We start from the raw sequence: 15217 nt of genomic DNA, 5'->3' as shown, positions 1-15217 counted from the left end.
AAGAGGTTTGGGGTGTGGAGATGCAGAAGTCGGGGTTGCATGTGTGAGATGTTGCTCAGGGCAGGGAGCAGTGTAGGAATCAGGGTTGGGTCATGTGAGAAGAGATTCAGGGCAGAGGGTTAGGGGTGTGTCTGCAGAGGGATGTAGAAATCAGGACAGAGGACATGAATCAGGGTTTGGGGGCGTGTGAGAAGGGGCTCAGGAGAGAAGGTTCGAGGGTGCTGGAATGAGTAAGGCTGGATGTTGGGGGAAAGTCAACATGGTTTCTGTAAAGGGAAATCATGCCTTACTAATCTGCTAGAGTTCTTTGAGGGGGTCAACAAACATGTAGACAAGGGGAATCCAGTGGATATAGTATACTTAGATTTTCAAAAAGCCTTTGACAAGGTCCCTCACCAAAGGCTCTTAAACAAAGTAAGTTACCATGGGATAAGAGGAAGGTCCTTTCATGGGTTGATAACTGGTTAAAAGACAGGAAACAAAGGGTAGGAATAAATGGTAAGTTTTCCAAATGGAGAGAAGTAACTAGTGGGGTCCCCCCAAGCGTCTGTCCTGGGACCAATCCTATTCAATTTATTTATAAATGATCTAGAGAAAGAGGTAAACAGTGAGGTGGCAAAATTTGCAGATGATACCAAACTGCTCAAGATAGTTAAGACTGTGAAGAGCTTCAAAAAGGTCTCACCAAACTAAGTGATTGGGCAACAAAATGGCGAATGAAATTTAATGTTGACATGTAAAGTAATGCACTTTGGAAAAAAATAATCCCAACTATATGTACAAATGATGGGGACTAATTTAGCTACAGCTACTCAAGAGAAAGATCCTGGAGTCATTGTGGATTGTTGTCTGGGTGCAGCGGCAATCAAAAAAGCAAATAGAATGTTAGGAATCATTAAAAAAAGAGATAGAGAATAAGACAGAAAATATCTTATTGCCTCTAAAACCATGGTACGCCCACATCTTGAATACTGCATACAGGTGTGGCCACCTCATCTTAAAAAGGTATGTTGGCATTGAAAAAAGGTTCAGAAAAAGGCAACAAAAATGATTAGGGGTTTGGAATGGGTCCCATATTAAGAAAGATTAAAAAAATTTGGACTTTTCATTTTAGAAAAGAGGAGACCCTAATCCCCTGCCCTAGGTTACAACCCAAACCCCTGCACCTCCTCCTGCACCCGTACCTCAGAACATAAACTCCTCCCAGACTCTGAGGTTCCTCCTAATTGCCATTCCCTGGGTCACAATCCTTTCCTGCACCCATACTCCCTCCTGGACACTGCATCTCTCCCTGAACCTCAACCCCTGGTTCCAGGTCACAGCCCCCTCCTTCACCCAAACGCCCTCCCAGATCCCACAACCCTTCCTGCACTGCAGTCCTCTACCCTGAGTTTCCTTCTGCCCCAACCTTCATTTCAGACTCCACACCTCCTCCATTAATATGGAAGAGTGTGGCCCTTAACCACTTACCAAATTTTTGGAGTGCCCCCCCCATCAAAAATTTTTTAACCATCCTGACCTAGACCATACCTGACAGGTATTTGTTTAATCTGCTCTGAAAGTCTACAATGACAGAGATTCCACAACCTCTCTAGCAATTTATTCCTGTGTTTAACTATCCTGTCAGGAAGTTTTTTCCTAAATGTCCAACCTAAACTGCCTTTGCTGCAATTTATGCACATTGCTTTTTGTCCTCTTGTCAGAGGTTAAAGAGACCAATTTTTCTCCCTTCTCCTTGTAACAACCTTTTATATACTTGAAAACTGTTATGTCTCCCTTCAGTCTTCTTTTCTTCAGACTAAACAAACCCAATTTTTCTATCTTCCCTTATAATCATGTTTTCTAGACTTTTAATAATTTTTGTTGTACTTTTACGATATGTCCACATTTTTCTTGAAATCTGGCACCCAGAAGTGGACATATCCTCTTTCTGAGGTCTAATTAGTGCAAAGTACAGTGGAAGAATTACTTCTGGTGTCTTGCTTACAACACTCCTGTTAATACATCCCAAAATGATGTATGCTTTTTTTGCAAGAGTAGTACGTTATTGACTTATATTTAGCCTGTCATCCATTATAGCTACCATTATATTATTTTCTACAGTGCACTTTCCTAAACAGTCATTGACTATTTTATATGAGTGCAACTGATTGCTCCTTCCTAAGTAGAATACTTTGCATTTCTCCATATTGAAATTAGGGATGTCAGTGTGTAGTCGACTACACAATTAATCAATAAGCCTGCGCTTATTGGTTAATCTTGTTGACTACATGCACTCTCCCTACTTTGCTGCCTCTGACACAGAGGCAGCAAGAGGTGGGGGGAGCCAGTGCTCATGATAAACTGGCTTTAAGCAGGCTCCCCACAAGCACTGGATCTGCCTGCCTCCTCCACCCTTGTGCTGCTGCCTCTGATTGAGAGGCAGCAGTGTGAAGAGGGCAGGTTGGAGCCAATATGTGCAGTTCCACAGACCCACCTGCCCTCACTTGCTGCCTCCTACAGAGAGGGAGCAGCGAGGAGACGGTGCTGGGGAGGAGGGAGCTTCTTTAAAAGCTGGTTCCCTCCCAGCACCAGCCCCGCAGTGCTGCCTGCTCCACCCCTTTCCCCCACACTACTGCCTCTATCTGAGGCAGCAGTGTGGGGGACAGGGGAGGCTGCCACGAAGCAGCCTCTGTTTGTGGTGGCCTGGGATTGCTGCAGATAGGGGCTGGACACTACAGAAGTCCCTGTCAGTGGGGAGGGAGGAGGGATCTGACCTCCCTGTGGACAGAGGTTGTTCTACCTCCCACCAAGCAGTCTCTGAACCTGGCAGCCGGGGCTCACCACGGAGAGGCTGGTCTGCAGCAGAAGCCCCTGTCTGCAGGAGGTCTGACTTTCCAGTTGACAGAGGCTGCTCTGCCTCCCATGGAGCAGTCTGTCTGTGGTAACCTTGGGCCTGCTGCAGACAGAGGCTTGTCTGCGGAAGCAGCCCCTGTTTGCAGCGGGTCCGAGCTCCCCATGGACAGAGGCTAGTCAGCAGCAGCCCTTGTCCATGGAAAGTTTAAACCCCCATGGAGAGAGGCTGTTGCAGACCAGCCTCTGTCTGTAGGGACCCCGAAACAGGGGCTGCTGCAGCCCCACGTTGCTGCCTCTGTATCAAAGGCACCAGCGTGGGGCAGCAGGCAGCAAGTGTGTGTGGGAGCTAGTTTTTAAACTGGCTCCCCTTGCAGAGTAGATCCTGCCTGTCTCACTGTGCTGCTGCCTCTGATACAGAGGCAGCAGTGCAGGGTTCCAGGGGGCTTCCTGGGAGTGGGTCTGGGGGCATGCTGGCTGCTAGCCCTGCCCCCGGGGAGTATCAAATAGTCATGTAACCGCTAAAATTTCATGCGGTTACATGACTATTCAATTACACAATATCTAACATCTCTCATTGAATTTCATCCTGTTTTCTTCAGACCGTTTCTCCAGTTTTTCCAGATCCTCTTATGTTTTAACCCTATCTTCCAAAGCATTCACCACACCTTGATTCCTTGGTATTATCCACAAACTTTGTAAGTGTACTCTCTGTGCCATTATCTAAATCCCCAATGAAGATATGGAACAAAACCTGACCAAGAAGTGATCACTGCAGGACCCCATTTGATATTTCCCTCCAGCTTGACTGTGAACCCCTGATAACCATTCTCTGGGAATAGTGTTCTAGCCTGTTATGCACCTACCTTATAGTAGCACAATCTAAATTGTATTTCCCTGGTTTGTTAATGAGAAGGCCTTTACTATCAGAAGCCTTATCTAAGTCAAGATATAGTATATTTACTGCTTCCCACCTTCCACAAGGCTTTTTACCCTGTTGAAGAAAACTGTTAGTTTGGTTTTACATTAATTAGTCTTGACAAATTCATGACAACTATTACTTATCACCTTCTTATCTTCTAGGTGTTTGCAAATTGATTGCTTAATTATTTGCTACATTATCTTTCCGGGTACTTTAATTAAACTGATTGGTCTGTAATTTTCTAGTTTGTCCTTATTCCCCTATATTTCCCATTTTCCAGGCCTCAGGAATCTCTCCCATCTTTCATGACTTTTCAAAGATAATCAGTAGTGGCTGAGATATCTCTTCTCAGGAGTTCCTTAAGTATTCTAGAATGTATTTCTTCAGGCCTTGGTGACTTGAAGATATCTAAGGGTACATCTACATTGCATGGCTATTTCACGATACTGGAGCTATCATGAAATAGTTATGCCACATCTACACAAGCCTCCCATTATTTTGAAATATTTTTCGAAATAACGCGCACTATTTTGCCATCCTGGTGAACCTTGTTGCATGAGGGTTAAGGAATGGCTCAACATAGTGCATTATTTTGAAATTTGGCTCTGTGTAGATGCGCCAAATTTCAAATTAAGTTATTTTGAAATAGATTAGAGATAAGATTCACAATATGCATAGTGCACATTGCGTATCTTATTTCAGGTTTAGGGTGCTGTGTAGATGCACCATCAGTGTTTAAATATTTTTAACTTGTCTTTAGGGATTTTAGCCTCAGCTCTTACCCCATTTTCACTGGCATTCATGTAGTTAGACGTCCAATTGCTACAATCATTTTGTTGAAAATGAAACAAAGAAGTAATTTAGCACTACTACCATTTCAATATTTTCTGTTATTCTTGCCTCCTTCCCCTATTGAGTAATGGGCCTATCCTGTCCTTGGTCTTTCTCTTGCTTCTAATGTATGTGTAGAATGTTTTCTTGTTACCCTTTATGTCCCTCGCTAGTTTAATGTGATTTTGTGCCTTGACCATTCAAATTTTGTCCCTACATACTTGTGTTGTTTGTTTATATTCATCCTCAGTAATTTGGCCTAGTTTTCACTTTTTAATAGGGCTCTTTTTCAAGTTTCAGATGATTTCAAGTGGTTGGAGATATCTTAGTTAAGGGAGGTCTTGTGCCATAGTTCTTGTTTTTCCTGTGAAGTGGAATAGTTTGCTCTTATGCCTTTAATAATGGTGATTGATTTGAACTTTTTTTTCCCCTCAGACTTTCTTCCCAAGGGATCTTACCAGCCAACTCCCTGAGTTTGCTAAAGTCTGCCTTGAATTCACTGTCTTTATCTTGCTGTTTTCCCTCCTATCATTGCTTATAACCATATGCTGCCACTTTGAATTCACTTGAGGGCCACTCTGCTCATTTTCATTCACTATTTGCTGCTGAAGCGCTGCGAAAGGATCAAAATAAGGGCAGACTCTGTCTCATGATATCCATATTTGTATTATTAGTTCATAGCAATTTTTACCTAGGTGCTAGCCCACAGCCAAAGTAAGATTACAGAATGGATGAAATAAAGTTGATTAAAAGTGAACTCAGATAAGAAAGAGAGATTTTTAATTGACATGTAGAACAGCTGAAGAAGGTTGCCTATAGTTTGTCAGCTTGATCTATTGATGAGGTTTGGGTGTAAGTAGGTTGGCTGATTGGCCTGACATCTTGAGGTTTTGGTTATTGTGAGCTGAACTTGGGGAGGAGTGTGGCCATGCATACATCCTTCTAAATGTACAGGCCTGCAAGCCTGGTAAGTGTTGTTATATTGAATATAATATCATTTACCTAAAACACTAAGTTCTTGTAATGGTTTGAAACAAACTATTGCAGAAATAGAGATATTTGAAAACAAGAAGTAAACTTATTAGACAGAGAATCTTCTGTGTCAGGAGGAAGTGAAGCCTGGATCTGTTAAACTTATGAAATAGTAGATGGAATATGATAGAGGTATACAAAATAATTATAAATAAAGTATATCATGAGCTCCTGGTTTCTCATAGTATAAAAAAAAACAGTAAATTAAATTTAAATGGTACATACTTAAACCTGATAAAAAGGAAGTACTTTTTTTTTTACACAATGCCTAATTCACCAATGAGTTCCAAAGGTTTAAAGTATAATTGAAGCCAAGAGCTTAGTAGGATTTTAAAAAGGAATTAAACCTTTATCTATGGGTACATTAGATGGAATAAAAATGGTGTGTGTATATAATTAGTAATTAGTGTTTGACATATTGCAAGCATTAAGCAAAACACAAATTATTAATTGACAGAGGTTAGGAAGACTCTTCCCGTATGAGTTAGTGACTCTATTAGGTGCTACTATGAGTATTATTGTGTAGCTCCTGTGTTGAGATTGTAGGTGAAGTACTAAAAGTGCGTGTTGGACGTTTGGTACTGGCACAACCTGGATACTGGACTAGATAGCACCGTGTTCCTTATATTTCTATTTCATATTCCAATGTATTAGTTACATTTTTGTTAAGACATCTGGACACCTTTGGGCTTGGATATTGAAATATTAACATTGAATTTAATTTGCCTTATTTAAATAGATTATTCAGATTTACATAGACATTTCTTAATGTTCAGCTTTTCTAAACTCAAAGTAGTGATATTTCAGCCGCAACAATGACATCTAGGGGCTGATTTCTATTATTTTAAGATTTAAATATGTATCTTCCATTTTTTGGAAAAGGTAAGTATAATATGTTGACTAAAAAAACAGTATTTACTAAAAAGCTGTAAACTAATATGTACTGGAAGTTATAATTTAGAGTAACCACGACTTTACTTTTTTCTGTTACTTCTGGTTTCCTGTGGCATTTAATTGTTATTTTTAAAATTGCATAATAATTAATCTCTCTGCTGAACTCATTGGGTTTTTTTCTGATATTAGCAAAAGATTAGGCTCCCCCCTATAAATTGTTTCCCTTTTTCTGTGTCTTTTCTCAAGTTTGTTTGACTTGTTCTTAAAACACAATGGATCAGATTTTCATGTGATCTTATTCTGGTTTTTGAAATTACATCTAAAGTACCACTTGGGAGGTGTAATTGTTGTGTCTACAAACCTTGCATTTGTACTGGAGATGGGGCTGAACCAAAATCCCAGAATCAAATGCAGATCCGAATTTAAACACTGGGGTTCAGGATCATCTCTAATTTGTATACAAGTGCATTCAGACAATTATATGAACATAAAATGCAGTCTCAGTAGTAGAGATGACTTCAGAAAATTTGTCAGTTGTGCATTTTCGCTTTTCTTCTCTTGTATCATATGTTATCTGACTACAAGTCACATATTTTGGAATTGATCTTTACATAAAATAGACTGGTTTTTTTCTTTCCCTTTAATTTCTGTACTCACATTTACAACTTCTTCTGCAACTTCTGAGATTGTCAGCTGTTTTGCTAGATTTTGTTCTTTTGTCATTCAATTGTAAGCAGGGTCTGAAATCAATGCTTCCATTACAGTCAGCTGGAATGGGAAAGAAATCTTGGGTGTGTTTATGTAAATACAGTTTGTCTATGCAATGTAGCGACGTATTAGATATTTGGCTGTTACAATGGTGTTTTGCTCTTTGTAATCAAATTGTCTGGTGTTGGGTCACATTGTGTTAATAGCAATTATGATGTCTAATTATTAGGGGAATACATAACCTAGGACAAAGGAGGGAAACATTCTCAGTTTAAAGAATGAGATTCTGGGTGTGTGCATGTAAATACAGTTCACAGTAAGTACAGTTCACTCAGTTTGCTTAGGCCTGCTACATATTGAACTATTACAGTGGTGTTTTGCCTATTGTAACAAATTTGGCTGTTGTGGAGGTCAGTCACTGGGTTAGCACTAAATGCAGGAATTATGATCACCAATGCTTGCAGTTACTGTGGGAATGCAGAAAAATCAGACTGTGTTTAATTCAGTTCAGAGAAGAGAGACTGTCAGTATAAAGAACCTTGGATGGACAAGGGTTCCCTTGCCAAAACTCTGTGAAGCTAACTGGGGGGAGGACAGGACCCTGAATCAGCAGGCTACATGTCCTCTGGGGGTTTGTCTACACTGCACAGCTATTTAAAAATAAGCTATTCTGGAATAGTTGTTCCGAAATAAGTGATTTTGAAATAGCACATCTACACTTCAGGGAAGCCTCAAAATTAGTCCAAGGCAGGCTTCCCTAGTGTAGACATGCTATTTTGATTTAGAGTCCCAGGAGGCACTGGGGAGGAATAACTTAGAATAGCCCTGGTGATGGGGTTATTTCGAAATAGCAGTAGTGGAACGTCTACACATGCTTTATTTCAAAATAGCTATTTTGGAATATCTGTTACTACTTGTAGAATGAGGTTTACAGAAGTTGGAATAAGCTGTCTGTTTTGAAATTACTTTGAAATAACAGAATGGCTGTGTAGATGTTCACATTGTTACCTTGAAATAATAGTGCAGTGTAGACGCACTCTAGCAGTGAGCTGTAAGACTGATTCAGCCTGTTTCTCCTCTTCCCCTCTCCCCTTCTAATGCTAGAATTAGAGCAGACTCCACATGGAGTCTCTTTATTATTTTAAAATTAACTCCAGCAGATACTGGAATTTCTTGTGGCTGGACTGCTTTGGGCCAAGAGCTGAAATCATTAGGTTTGGCCTAGAGTCAAATCCACCACAAGCCAGTAGAAGATGTGATGAGCAGCCAGCAGAGCAGTGGTAGCGTGATGAGCAGCCAGCAGAGTGGCAATGGAGAGGCGTAATGAGTGGCCAGCAGGGCAGCGACTGAGACTTGTAATGAATGGGTAGCAGAGTGGTGGTAGTGAGGTGAGACAAATGGCCAGCAAGGCGATGGCAGAGAGCAGCAAGCAGGTAGATAAGTGACCAGCGGAGTAAGATGCCTCCCACAGGATGGGAGGTGAACTCTGTGATGCACCTCTGAGTTCTGGGTCTTCCGTGACCAAGGGCAGCAACTGTGTGTGCCCAAAAGGGTTGGGCATATGAATCTGAGAGGAAAAGGACATTGCCCAACCTACTTGGGGTGGGACTGTTACTCATGATTTTGGTTATGAACTTTGTGGTGGTGTTCCAAATTAGTGCCATGCTGCTTCCCTCCCCTTTTATTAAAGGTTTCTTTTCTACACTCAGACTCTGTGATTGCGAGTGGGGAAGCACTGCCTCTCAGAGGCACTCAGAGTTGTGTGAATTTCCTAGGTTACTGGATGGAGGATCAAGCCAGTTCTGTGTTGGATGGATGGAGAGGAACCCCTATATATCGAACCCAGCCCTGGCTGCTGCTAGTGCTACCTAGCAGAAGGGTTACACAATAACATACTGTATTGTCTTTTAAAGTGCTGACTCTTCAGTGAGACCAAAAAAGAGTCTGATTTTAAAAAACTTTTATGCGTAAAAGTTAGGGAAAGGATCAGTTGTTGTGCAAATTGTTTTCCTTAATATTTTAGCATCTCGCTGCTGAGCCCATGAACAGAGAGATTGAGTGAGTTTCCAGCCATGAGGAAGACAATTTGAGGAGTGTAGTTTATCATACTTTTTTTTGAGAAGAGAGAGAGAACCCAGCAGGACTGACAAAAGAAAAGTTAAGCCTTAAGATGCCGGGGACTCTCAAAATTTAAAAACTAGTGTTGTGTTTTCAGTTAGTCTGTCATGAAATGGTTAGAAGGCTGATTTTGAAAGAGACAGTGTGACATGGAAAAAGCTCTGAGATGAGATTTCAGGTGACACAATAAGCGTTGGAAACTGAATAGGAGTCAGGAGAAAGTTACTTCCTTAATTATTGTCTTACTGAAAACAGGAGGAGAGAAACCAGAGCAAGTGAACTAAGAACGCTGTGGCTGTGTTTACATTAGCACCCCTTTCTGGAAAAGGGATGCTAATGAGACCAGTCGGAATTGCAAATTCCATGGGGGATTTAAATATCCCCCGTGGCATTTGCATGAACATGGCTGCCGCTTTTTTCCAGCTCGGGGTTTTGCCAGAGAAAAGCGCCAGTCTAGACGGGATCTTGCGGAAAATAAGCCCTTTTCCAGAAGATCCCTTATTCCTACTTTCAAGTATGAGTTAGGGTATGTCTACACTACCCTCCTAGTTCGAACTAGGAGGGTAATGTAGGCATACCGCACTTGCAAATGAAGCCCGGGATTTGAATTTCCCGGGCTTCATTTGCATAAGCGGGGAGCCGCCATTTTTAAAACCCCGCTGGTTCGAACCCCGTGCAGCGCGGCTACACGGGGCACGAACTAGGTAGTTCGAACTAGGCTTCCTAGTTCGAACTACCGTTACTCCTTGTGAAATGGGACAAGAGCCGTATGTGGCTCGCGAGCCGCGGGTTGGCCACAGCTGGTCTAGATGGTACTTGGTCCTGCTATGAGTGCAAGAGATTGGACATGGTGACCTCTTGAGGTTCCAACTCATTCTATGATTCCCTCTAATCTTTTCTATCCATGTGTGGATTCTTTTTCATCCATGTGCAGAATAAATGTTTATGTGCATCAAGACGTGTGAATGTGCACCACAAGTGGAAATAAAATACAAGCTGTGGGCACTCTGATAATCATCTGGGTGTCATTGAATCTCTCCTGAGTGGCTGCACAAGCTCACAGCTTATAGGGAACACTGCTCAGCACCCAAATGCATAGCCTCAATGGGACTTGAACCCCAAATATAGCCTTCTTATTCTGTGTAAAGACTTCAACAAGGTAAGCTCATGTTTGCCATTTTTTTCAGGGTAAAGAGAGAGATGTGCAGACTCTAGTGTTACCAGGTAGACCTCCCCAAAAAAACGGATACACTAGACTGTGGGTGGCGGGGGGGGGGGGGAGCAGATCTGGGGGTGGAATTGGGGGCCGCGGGGCTGGCCGGGAGGAAGGGGAGGCGGGAAGCAGAGCTGGCGGGGGGGGGGGGGGTTTGCAGCAGCACTGGCCAGGGGAGATCAGGAAGAGGAACGGGCTGGCAGGAAGTAGTGCTGGAGGGCGGTGCAGGGGGGCTGGCTGGAGAAGATCAGGAGGGGAAGTGGGAGAGAACTGATCAGCCTGGAAGGGAGTGGGGGGGTTAGCAAATTGGCCGGCGTGGAGTGGGATTGACCTGGACCCTTGCAGATCCTGGGGTGCTGCCTGTCCTTCATAGGCTCCCAGCGACGCAACAACGAGGAGGACACTTCCCCTCCTCCTCACACTCAACCAACTGAGGGCTCCCAGCTGCAATCACGGCCCCACCTCCCAGCTGGGACTCCCAGCCTCCCAGTCCACTGCGCAGCCGGAAAAATCAGAAAATACCGGACATTGCACGTCTGGTATTGTCTGATTTTTTTTTTTTACTGGACCAAGCGCAAATACTGGACTGTCCGGACAATATCAGACACCTGGCAACCCTAGCAGACTCCTTGCCTCCCCAGGTAACAATTATTTACATTGGGTTTATTAATTTTTAAAAAAGTGATTTTTATTAAGTATGAAAGGTAGGATTTAAGTGGTCATAAATCCTAGGTTCGACGGGGACAGGTGAGCAAAGCCCACAGGTAAGTGGAGAACATGGAGACCTGGGAGATGGGTCAGAAATGGGAGGGAACATGGGCTACAATGGCAGAGAAAAAGGAGGGTCAGGGCAAAACTGGGAGTCAAGGTCAAATCAGGATCTTAGATGCCAATATACAAATGCAAGAAGTATGGGAAATAAGCAGGAAGAACTGGAAGTGCTAATAAATAAGTACAATTATGACATCATTGGCATCACAGAAACTTGGTGGCATAATACACATGATTGCAATGTTTGTATGGAAGGGTACAGCTTGCTCAGGAAGGATAGATGGGGGAAAAAGGGGGAGGTGTTGCCTTATACATTAAAAATGAACACACTTAGAGTGAGGTGGAGATGGACATAGGAGACGGAAGTGTTGAGAGTCTCTGGGTTAGGCTAAAAGGGTTAATAACAAAGGTGATGTCATGCTAGGAGTCTACTACAGGCCATCTACCCAGGTGGAAGAAGTGGATGAGGCTTTTTTTAAACAACTAACAATCATCCAAAGCCCAAGATTTGGTGGTGATGGGGGACTTCAGCTATCCAGATATATGTTGGGAAAATAACACTGCAGGACACAGACTATCCAATAAGTTCTTGGACTGCATTGGAGACAACTTTTTATTTCAGGAGGCTAAAAAAACTACCAGGGGGAAGCTGTTCTAGATTTGATCCTAACAAATAGAGAGGAACTGGTTAAGAATGTGGAAGTGGAAAGCAGCTTGGGTGAAAGTGATCATGAAATCATAGAGTTCACAATTCTAAGGAAGGGTAGAAGGGAGAACAGCAAAATAGAGACAATGGATTTCAGGAAAGCGGATTTTGGTAAGCTCAGAGAGCTAATAGGTAAGGTCCCATGGGAATCGAGAGTGAGGGGAAAAACAACTGAGGGGAGAGTTGGCAGTTTTTCAAAGGGACATTGTTAAGGGCCCAAAAGCAAGCTATTCCGATATGTCTGAAAGATAGAAAATACGGCAAAAGACCGCCTTGGCTTAACCACGAGATCTTGCATGATCTAAAAATAAAAAAGGAGTCATATTAAAAAATGGAAAGTAGGACAAATTACAAAGGATGAATATAGGCAAACAGCACAGGAATTCAGGGGCAAGATTAGAAAGGCAAAGGCACAGAATGAGCTCAAACTAGCTACAGGAATAAAGGAAAACAAGAAGACTTTTTATAAATACATTAGAAACAAGAGGAAGACCAAGGAGAGGGTAGGCCTACTGGTCAGTGAGGAGGGAGAAACAATAACAGGAAACTTGGAAATGGCAGAGATGCTCAATGACTTCTTCGTTTCAGTCTTCACCGAGAAATCTGTGGGAATGCCTAACATAGTGAATGCTAGTGGAAAAGGGGTAGTTTTTAGAAGGTAAAATAAAAAAGAACAAGTCAAAAATCGCCTAGAAAAGTTAGATGCCTACAAGTCACCAGGGCCTGATGAAATGCATCCTAGAATACTCAAGGAGCTGATAGAGGAGGTATCTGAGCCGCTAGCTATCATCTTTGGAAAATCATGGGAGACAGGAGAGATTCCAGAAGACTGGAAAAGGGCAAATATGGTGCCCATTTATAAAAAGGGAAATAAGAACAACCCAGGAAACTACAGATCAGTTAGTTTAACTTCTGTGCCAGGGAAGATAATGGAGCAAGTAATTAAGGAAATCATCTGTAAACACTTAGAAAGTGGCAAGGTGATAGGGAACAGCCAACATGGATTTGTAAAGAACAAATCATGTCAGACCAATCTGATAGCTTTCTTTAATAGGATAATGAGTCTTGTGGATAAGGGAGAAGCGGTGGATGTGGTATACCTAGACTTTAGTAAGGCATTTGATACAGTCTCGCATGATATTCTTATCAATAAACAAGGCAAATACAACTTAGACGGGGCTACTATAATGTGGGTGCATAACTGGCTGGATAACTGTTCTCAGAGAGTAGTTATTAACGGTTCACAATCCTGCTGGAAAGGCATAACAAATAGGGTTCCGCATGGGTCTGTTTTGGGACCGGCTCTGTTCAATATCTTCATCAACGATGTAGATATTGGCATAGAAAGTACGCTTATTAAGTTTGCAGATGATACCAAGCTGGGAGGGGTTGCGACTAATCTGGAGGATAGGGTAATAATTCAAAATGACCTGGACAAATTGGAGAAATGGTCTGAGGTAAATAGGATGAAGTTTAATAAAGACAAATGCAAAGTGCTCCACTTAGGAAGGAACAATCAGTTTCATACATACAGAATGGGAAGCGACTGTCTGGGAAGGAGTATGGCAGAAAGGGATCTAGGGGTTATAGTGGACCACAAGTTGAATATGAGTCAGCAGTGTGATGCTGTTGCAAAAAAAGCAAACATGATTCTGAGATGCATTCTTCTGCTATACTCTGCGCTGGTTAGGCCTCAGTTGGAGCATTGTGTCCAGTTCTGGGCACTGCATTTCAAGAAAGATATGGAGAAATTGGAAAGGGTCCAGAGAAGAGCAACGAGAATGATTAAAGGTCTAGCGAACATGACCTATGAGGGAAGACTGAAGGAACTGGGTTTTTTAGTTTAAAAAAGAGAAGATTGAGGGGGGACATAACAGTTTTCAGATATCTAAAAGGGTGTCATAAGGAGGAGGGAGAAAACTTGTTCATCTTGGCCTGTGGGGATAGAACAAGAAGCAATGGGCTTAAACTGCAGCAAGGGAGATTTAGGTTGGACATTCGGAAAAAGTTCCTAACTGTCAGGGTAGTCAGAGACTGGAATAAATTGCCCAGGGAGGTTGTGGAATCTCCGTCTGTGGAGATATTTAAGAGTAGGTTAGATAAATATCTATCAGGGATGTTCTAGACAGTATTTGGTCTTGCCGTGAGGGCAGGGGACTGGACTCGATGGCCTCTCGAGGTCTCTTCCAGTTCTAGTATTCTATGATTCTATGATAAGAGAGAGCAGACAGAACGATGTAGGTTTGTAATAGAGTGGACCAAGCCCTGAGCCCAGAAAAAGCCATAGAGAAATCTTCCGAGGCTAGAGTTTGGTTGGTTTCTTCTGTCCCATCGGGGTATGTCTACACTTGCACCCTAGTTCCAACTAGGGATGCAAATGCAGGCATTCAAAATAGTCAATGAAGCGGGGATTTAAATATCCTGCGCTTCATTAACATGTTCTCGCCGGCACATTACTCTGAATGTCAGCTGTTTCAAAACGCTCCAGCGAGAAGATGCTAAATGAAGCGTGGGATATTTAAATCCCCACTTGATTGACTATTTTGAATGCCTGCATTTGCATCCCTAGTTTGAACTAAGGTGCACGTGTAGACATAGCCTCAGAGGCCTGGGAGGCCTACAAAAGGAGCTACAAAGTTCAGCAACAGCTCAGTGTTTTTGGAACTCTGAACCAGTGAAGACTGAGTGTGTGTCTGTCTGTCTGTCTATGGGATCAGCAACACCATGGGAAGCTCCGTATGGTGAGCTAGTGTCGACTGTATGTTGATCTGGAAGATAAAGACCTGAGGTAGAGACAAAGGAGTTGTCTCCATGAGGGGAAACCCTGGAAGCACCACTCGCATCTGGAGTGGAACAGCAGATAGACACGCTCTCCAGAAGGCACCGGAAAGGGTTTCTGATACGCAGGAGTGTGACTCAAGCTAATGGTTGAATTGCTGAAGAGGCATTTCGGCTAACAAACTAAGACAGTGCAGGAACCCACACTCGGCTAGTTGGGGGGTGCTTGCATGAGGTGAGTGCCAACCCTGTTACAAGGTTACTAAACAAAATAAAACAACACGCTCGTTTAGCTTAATACACTAAGAAATTGATTACATGTAATATCTCACCCTCAGAGTTACTCTGATAAGCTTCCTTCACGGACTGGAAGACTTCCCAGTCTGGTTTCAGTCCTTTCCCCGTGCTCAGT

At 42.7% G+C, this 15217-nt stretch overlaps 1 long non-coding RNA gene across 4 annotated transcripts in view; it reads left to right on the top strand.

Moving 5' to 3' along the window:
* Positions 1 to 5282: 5282 nt before the first annotated feature.
* The window catches only part of LOC112545491 (uncharacterized), a 191342-nt gene continuing 181407 nt past the window's right edge, over positions 5283 to 15217 (top strand). Inside the window, exon 1 of one of the 4 annotated variants that reach the window (XR_016350513.1) lies at positions 5283 to 5552. This is a non-coding gene — a long non-coding RNA (uncharacterized LOC112545491). The remainder of the gene's footprint in view (positions 5553 to 15217) is intronic. The other 3 variants (XR_016350512.1, XR_016350511.1, XR_016350514.1) reach the window with 3 other exon arrangements.

Source organism: Pelodiscus sinensis, chromosome 12 (assembly GCF_052426305.1).
Source record: "Pelodiscus sinensis isolate ZL-2025 chromosome 12, ASM5242630v1, whole genome shotgun sequence".
Taxonomy (NCBI): Eukaryota; Metazoa; Chordata; order Testudines; family Trionychidae; genus Pelodiscus; species Pelodiscus sinensis.
Note: the sequence above shows the minus strand (reverse complement) of the source record. Positions and strands in the feature narration are given on the sequence as shown.